The sequence below is a fragment of the Podarcis erhardii genome (genome assembly GCF_964252035.2).
Source record: "Podarcis erhardii genome assembly, chromosome: 1".
In the NCBI taxonomy this organism is placed as follows: Eukaryota; Metazoa; Chordata; class Lepidosauria; order Squamata; family Lacertidae; genus Podarcis; species Podarcis erhardii.
The window spans coordinates 30,737,729-30,746,271 of NC_138497.1; positions in this window are offsets into that span (position 1 = coordinate 30,737,729).

An 8,543-nucleotide genomic window follows, 5' to 3' on the forward strand; every position below is an offset into this window, starting at 1 on the left:
CTTGTCTCTCCTTGCTATTTTTTGGAAATCTGCATTCAATTTCCTGTATCTTTCACTATCTCCCTCGCATTTTGCTTGCCTTCTCTCCCCTCCTATTTGTAAGGCCTCGTTGGACAGCCACTTTGCTTTCTTGCATTTCCTTTTCATTGGGATGGTTTTCGTTGCTGCCTCCTGTATAATGTTGCGAGCCTCCACCCATAGTTCTTCAGGCACTCTGTCCAGCAAATCTAAATCCTTAAACCTGTTCCTCACTTCCACTGTGCCCAGTGGTTTTTCCTACTTTCTTCAGTTTAAGCTTGAATTTTGCTATAAGAAGCTGATGATCTGAGCCACAGTCAGCTCCAGGTCTTGTTTTTGCTGACTGTATAGAGCTTCTCCATCTTTGGCTGCAGAGAATATAATCAATCTGATTACGATGCTGCCCATCTGGTGATGTTCACGTGTAGAGTCGTCTCTTGTGTTGTTGGAAAAGCGTGTTTGTGATGACCAGCTTGTTCTCTTGACAGAACTCTATTAGCCTTTGCCCTGCTTCGTTTTGAACTCCAAGGCAAAACTTGCCAGTTGTTCCTTTTATCTCTTGATTCCCTACTTTAGCATTCCAATCCCCTATAATGAGAAGAACATCCTTCTTTGGTGTCACTTCTATAAGGTCTTGTAAGTCTTCATAGAATTTGTCAATTTCAGTTTCTTCAGCACCAGTAGTTGGTGCATAAACTTGGATTACTGTGATGTTAAAAGGTCTGCCTTGGATTCGTATCGAGATCATTCTATCATTTTTGAGATTGCATCCCAGTACAGCTTTCGCCACTCTTTTGTTGACTATGAGGGCCACTCCATTTCTTTTACGGGTTTCTTGCCCACAGTAGTAGATATGATGGTCATCCGAACTGAATTCGCCCATTCCCGTCCATTTTAGTTCACTGATGCCCAGGATGTCAATATTTATTCTTGCCATCTCATTTTTGACCACATCCAACTTACCCAGGTTCATGGTTCTTACATTCCAGGTTCCTATGCAATATTTTTTTTTACAGCATTGGACTTGCCTTTCGCTTCTTTACAGCATTGGACTTTCCTTTCCGCATGCATACCCAATTGCAAACACATATGCCAGCATGCGAGCACAAAACAGGCAAGACTTTTCGCGATTCCTAGAAGCCAGAAATTGCCTTAAGCATGGGAAACGTTTACTTCTTGTTCTTTCCGTGTAAATTTCCAATCTTGTCTTGGAATTTGCCTACCTTCTGGACTTAAAGTAGCAAAATGCATTGTCCTTCTTTATGGATTTTCATAGCACAATTGGATGGAAGATACGGCACTTGATAGAACAAGCCAGGAAAGCTCTCTGGCTTCTGGGTGGGTGGGATGTGGGGCAACGAAGATGTAAAGGAAGGCTAAGTAAAACCTGTGGCTGCTGTTATAAAAACAGGAAGGTGTTGGCCTGTTTGTGAGCAGCCAGATATATGGAAGAAGGGAAAGGACGCAGGGTTGTTCTTGGCCCTGGGCTCCTCCAGACGCCTTCATAACTGTGCATTCCTGATGCTTTCCTGAGGGGGAACGTTCAAAGCAAATAGATTCTGAATTGTATCATTCTACTGTTGAAAGTCTGATGTACGTTTCTCAATGGAGTAGGCCAGATATCAGTTATTCTGTTGGGATATTGAGTAGGCTTGAAAGTAATCCTACTGAAGTGGCTTGGAAAGGGTTAAAACATATTTTCGGATATCTACAAGGGACATGTGATTATTGTCTCAAGTTGTCCTCCTCAGGACCAGAAGAACTAAAGTGTTTTGTAGACAGCAATTGGGTAAATTTACCCCACAGGTGAATCTAGAGCTAAGTTGAACATATTTTGTGGGGCTAAGACATTTTAATGCACCCAAGTATTTCAATATTGTTATCTATCTTTCACTCATTCCATGGATGGTTTTGAGCTGCTTGGTGTTTTTAAGGAATCCCTGGTGATAAATTTATGGTGGGAAATGTGTACTTGCAGGAATTTTTGAGTGTGTTCAATTTTATTTATTGTTGTATATTTTTAATATTTATTTCTTTACTATGTAAGTTGTGTTTAGGCCTTTGGGCATAATACGACACATAAATAAAGTTATAACGACAACAACCAGCAAGGAAATTTAAGGATGGTGGAATAATGTGCTAAGGCCTACAAATTAAAACAGCTGGAAGCTTGTTTCCATGGATTCACTCAGCAGGCAATTGCTGGTAACATCATGGGTGAGCTTCTCCTTAGAAAGGTAAGGTGACATGGAGAGACTAGACTTCCTTTAATTTTGGAACTTCGCTGACACCTAGTGGCCAAGTGGTTGCATAAGCAAAATCAAGGTTGCTCATCTATAGCACATATCTGTTGCTTTGAGAAGTTTTTTCTTTTGCCCTGTCGCTTTACCCAGGAACAAACATCAACCAGGTTAACTGTGGAATGACGTTTATTCCAATTAGCAGTAAACCGCAGGTTTTCCTGGGGAACGTGGCGGGACAAAAGAAAAACCTCTTGGGCTCGTGCCTGGAAATCATGGGACAAACAGAATACAGTGGTACCTTGGGTTAAGTACTTAATTCGTTCTGGAGGTCCGTTCTTAACCTGAAACTGTTCTTAACCTGAAGCACCACTTTAGCTAATGGGGCCTCCTGCTGCCGCCGCGCCGCCAGACCACAATTTCTGTTCTTATCCTGAAGCAAAGTTCTTAACCTGAGGTACTATTTCTGGGTTAGCGGAGTCTGTAACCTGAAGCGTATGTAACCTGAAGTGTATGTAACCCAAGGTACCATTGTAAACTGCAAGGATGTATGGATGAGTCCTAGTCTGTTCATTTCTACCACCAGTGTTTTGTTTTTTTCTAAAAATGTTTAGGGGTACTCTCATTTCAACTCAAGAAAACCACCATTTTATAGTTCCAATTGGGAAAAATAAATACAGTAAATGGACCAAAGCAGAAAGATTCACAAAATGTTTAGGGGTATGCATACCCCTGCATACCCCCAGAAAAAGAAAGCACTGTCTACCACATCTGTTGCGTTTAGGGAGCTTCCTCTACTTCTCATACAGTCCACTTCGAAGCCCACATCAGTGGGACATGAGGGCATTAGCTTTCTCCCACTGTCATTCCTAGTTACTGATTTTCAGAGGCCTGCTGCCTCCGATTCTGGCACACAGCCACCATGACCAGTAGCCATTGATAGCCCCGCCCTCCTTGAGTACATCTCGTCTCCTTCGAAAGCCATCTAAGTTAGGTCAGGGGCATCACTGAGCCTTGAGGTGGTCTTTTCATGCTCTGTGTGAAGAGATGCTTGCTTTATCTGCCCTAATCTCCTACTCTTCAGCTTCACTGTATACCCCACGTTGAAGTATTATGAGAGGGAGGAAAACTTTCTACCCACACCCTCCTTTCTCTCTAAACTAAACAGCTCCAATTGTTGCAAGCTTTCCTCATTGCTGTTTGGAAGAAATAAACCACAAGTGCTAGTTTGCCCATCACGGCAAGTCAAGGCTCACAGTTTTTTGTTCCAGCCTCTATTATTATAATTATAATTATTATTAATTATTATAATTATTATAATTTATACCCTGCCCATCTGGCTGGGTTTCCCCAGCCACTCTGGGTGGCTTCCAGCAGAATATAAAAACATAGTCAAACATTAAAAACTTCCTGATACAGGGCTGCCTTCAGATGTCTTCTAAAAATTGTGTGGTTCTTCATCTCCTTGACATCTGATGGTACGGCATTCCACTGAGAGGGCATGACCGAAAAAGAAGGCCCGGTAACTTCACTTTTCGTAGTGAGGGAACTGCCAGAAGACCCTCAGAAGTAGACCTCAGTGTCCAGGCTGAATGATGGGGGTGGAGATACTTCTTCAGGTATACAGGGCTGAGGCCGTTCAGGGCTTTAAAAGTCAGTACCAACACTTTGAATTGGGCTCAGAAACATACTGGGAACCAGTGAAGATTCTTTAGAACCGGTGTTATATGGTCCCGGCGGCCACTCCCAGTCACCGGTCTAGCTGCTGCATTCTGGATTAGGTGTAGTTTCCAGGTCACCTTCAAAGGTAGCCCCACATAGAGCACATTGCAGTAGCCCAAGCGGGAGATAACCAGAGCATGCACCACTCTGGTGAGACAGACTGCAGGCAGGTAGGGTCTCAGCCTGCGTACCAGATGGAGCTGGTAGACAGGAAGGGCAAAACAAAAAGGGAATCATTTGGCAGTGCGCTCTGTATTGCTGCTACTTCATGTTTGGTGAATGAAGCTGATGTGGAAACTTTATCAGTTTTACAAATTCTCTTTATTTTGAGGGCAAACCTTCATGGGAAAACAAAGCTCGTTTCAACATGACAGCTGCAGAATTTTTGGTTTCACTGCTTTGCTACAGGAAGTCTCTCCTTTTCAGTGGAATAGCACAGATGGGTCCCTGACACAAAGTACAACTTAAGTTATTTTATGTATTTGGTTGTGCGGCTCTGATAGCTGTTTCCAGTACATGAGCTTATGTCTTGCACTTGTTTTACGCAGAAATTTTATAGCCTCACTAAAGCAAGATCTCGTAACAAACTGAGGAATGAAGTTCTGTGGCATCAATATTTCATGATAAAGGACTAATCCACTCCAACTTTTAACATTTCCACAGACTTGCTTGGGATTTACTTCCAAGAAATTGTATGCAAGATTGCAGGGTGAAGAACTGAATCCTGACAATCAAGAGATCCAATCATTTCCATCCTGTTGTCAGAATCTTCTCTCATCTTCCCATTTGGGCCCATTGCTGATCATTCTTGACTGCCCGCAACTGGCATTTTTTCTGTTGCTACAAATTTTTAGATTCTGGATGCCACTAGTAAGGCAACTGTCATAAAATATTCCCAATTATTTTCCATTGCTTCCTGAGACATGCCATATAAGCTCAAGAAGCTGCCATATACTGAGTTAAGGCACCCTCCATTTAGCCCCATAGCTGTCAACTTTTCCCTTTTCTTGCGCGGAATCCTATTTGGAATAAGGGAATTTCCCTTAAAAAATGGGAAACGTTGACAGCTATGTTTAGCCCCATACATTCTACATTCGCTAGCAGTCGATTGTCAAGGTCTCCAGTAGAGATCTTTCCCAGTCCTGCTCTCTGATAACTTATTACTCCAGGATTAAACTTGGGCCCATCTTCACACAACACCTGTGCTCTATCACTGAGCTGTGGTCTCCACTCTCTAGCTAAAGGACCCATTTTTTTCAAGCAACCTATCAGGCAGCTCTCCATTAAAAGGCATCCCCATTTCACAATATGACAGACCCTTAAACTGGGGACACACCTGGGTAGGGATGGGCAAATCTGTCAGTTTTTATTTCTCTCAGTTTCTAAGATTTCCAGTCTTAAGTTTGATTATCCACATTTTCACATCAGTTTGTGACCTTTTTTTGAAGTTCTCATGAATATTCAGTAACATTTTAGTGCAGATTTCTCCTAATATCTGCACTTTTGTATGCAATTCTGCCTAGCCCAATGCATTTTTATGTATATTATTTTCACCAACATGTGCATTTTAATGCACATTTTACCCGAGTATATGCATTTTTGCATACATTATTTGGCTAGAGGACTGCATTGCAAAGTTTGAAGTTAGAATTTCGAAGGATGGCTGGATGGCTTCAATTTGCGTATTGTTTCAGAAACTGCAAATTAGGTAGGTTTGCCTTTACACACAAATGGAATCAAAACTCTCTCCCATCCCTAGACCAGGACATTACTGACAAGCTTAGCCACATCCTACACATGATGTATAGAGAAACTTCTTTATAATTTATAAATAGGTATTAAAGCAAGGGGTTTTAACTTCCTCCGGCAGTCTTATTTTCTGTACAAAATGGTCCTGACCTGACACATAGCAATGGCTGCCTCAGCCAATCCTCCTTCAGAGATGCATCCAGATACTTCCGTGGGCTGGATAATTTTCATAACGCTGATGTGGATACGCATCCAGCTCTGCTTCTTCAGCAGCCATGCGTGTGGAAGGCTGCTTCCAAGCACAGATCTCTCTTGCCCAACTCACCAAAGTATCTGATCCCAATGAATTCTCCTTGCCTTCTAGTGAACCTGAGTGATAAGTTTGTGTCTCATTACTCCTCATGCGTTCACAGTGATTTCATCCCATCTTGCTGTGAGACCTGAGAATTTTGGAAGCTGGTTAACTTTCTTAATCATGGAGAAGAAACTTTTCTTTAGTATGTTTAGCGTTGTCGTATTATGATTCCAGTGTATTCTGAGGTAGTAAAATGTCCCCCCCCCCCAAAGCCATGTGCACTGAAGGAAGTTTTTACACTGCACTGTGTTGTAGGGTATGGAAATCAAACCAGACTGATTTGCCCTGTGCTAAATCTCCTTTGGAGATTTCCTGCTCAACGACTGAGGGGACTAGAGTAACTCCCTGCAGACTTAATTATCTGTTCTTCTTTGCAATTTTCAATCTGAGTCTTTGTTGCATCTTGGCAACAGTGTTATGCTCTTGGGCCCATTGGTAGTGGTGTCTGTGGGGAATATGTTTGTTCCCCACAGGCATGACTCTGTAGGACTTAGCCATGGCGCTCGGTTGGATACTGGAATCCACTTCTAGTTCTGAGGTGGCCATGTTGTAATGGGAACGAACGGGGGCTTCCGAGCAACTTAGGTTGGGCACAGAGTAGAATTTCACTTCCAGGTTGGAGGCTGGCATACCCCTTGAGGCAGAATGTGGTTCGCTCTGGGAGAGCGGGTTGCTGGAAGAGGGCGCTTGGCCAGCAGAATGTTGGCTGCTGGTGGACACTCCTGTCGCCGCCGCTGGGTAATACCATGAGCTCAGAGGGGTGGCTGAGGAACGGGTGGGCGGAGGACTATCAGGCTCCGGCTGCGCCACTGACTTCTGGCTGGGAGAGATCACCATCGAGCTGTGCGGTGTGGCCACTTCCACGGCACTCCTGAACGTCTGCAGCACACGCTCATTCTTGTGCTTCTCCTTCTTCTTCTGCGACTCCTCCAGCCTGAGCTGACGCCGCTGGTCACGCACCATCTGATTCCGCGTGTCCACCAGGCCTCTGTGAAGCAACAGGGAGGATAGGTAGGAGAGGATTTTTTTAAAAAGCAGGAATGAGGGAGCTGAAGGTACAATGATTTCCATACACTGCAGGGATGGACAGAAGATAAGCCTCTGGGTAATATGCAGTGCATCGGCAAAGATTTCTGACTCCTCCCATTTGTTTATCAATGGCAACAACAAAGCAACACACACCAATTACACTGCTGAAAGGGAAAAAAGCTGTAAAGCAGGGAAGAGGAATTTTTACTGATCCGAGGGCCAGCCTGAGTTGGATACACACCACAATCACAGCTCAAGGATCTATTCCACCCAGGCAAAAGTACCGGAGGATGTGGGTCAGGGCCCCAGTAAGGGGTGTTGCAAGGGCCAGAGAGGGATGTCTGGAGAGCTGCTTGAGGTTCCCCATTTCTGATACAGAGGGTGGAATAACCAGAGGTATTTTGTGTGTGTGGAAGGAATGTACAATCAGTTCAGTTTTGGTACTTGGACCAAATTCCTGGGCTCAGAATTGTTTTATTCTAATTGTCTGTCTTTCATCGTGGCTCCAGTTGGTGGACCTCAACCTTCCAGTAAAAAATAAAACAGATCCTGCAAGTCTTCCTGTTTCTGTTATACAGAGGAGCCTTGTGTGAGTAAGCTGCAAGGCTGGGTGGATGCAGGGGCAAAGGATGCTTCCAGGTGAGAAGTCCATTCACTGGTGCTCTCAGCAATGTAGCAGAACGACCACCTTGAAGTCCCTGCCTTAGTACGCAGCACATAGCATTGCTTTGCCCTGTTGCATGGGTTTCTTCTCTTTTATTACTTCCTTGAGGGTGCTTTGATCATCACTGTGCTTCAAGTGCTTCTCTTCTGAGTTACCAAACCTGTCTAGTATTTATACTAGGATACTATTTTGCAGTTGGAGGGTTAGTCTGGATGAGCTCACTCCCAGTCCTGTCTATAACTGCAAAACTAAGGTTTGCTCAGGAGAGTGGTGATAGAACCAGCAGGACCGCTGGAGATCATCCTGATGGCACAGGCAAAGGAGTCAACCATACAACTGTTGCGAAGAAGATTTCTATCGATAGATGGGGCCTTCTGGAAGCAGAGAGTCATCTGGTAATCAGGTGTTCACATCCCACCTCCCTGGGAAAAGTGGTATCATTGGTGTGTAAGACTGCAATAGACTGGCAGTCCTGGAAATGAGTGTGAAACAGACACATCATTCTTCCAGGGGACATGTTTATTCAGCATTCTTCTTGATTTGCTTATGTAGCAGCTGGATGATGTGCACTCTTTACTGAACATTTGTTATGATTTGTTTATGGGGTGGTTACATAACAAGGAACATTTATTCTGATTTGCTTGTGGTGTGTCTACACACCCTCCATAGAAATGGGAAGGCCTGGAAAAAAAGAGGATTTTTTTTGGGGGGGGGGACCAGGTATTTCCCCCCATTTTTTCACAATGCTATTTTTTCCAGAAAAATT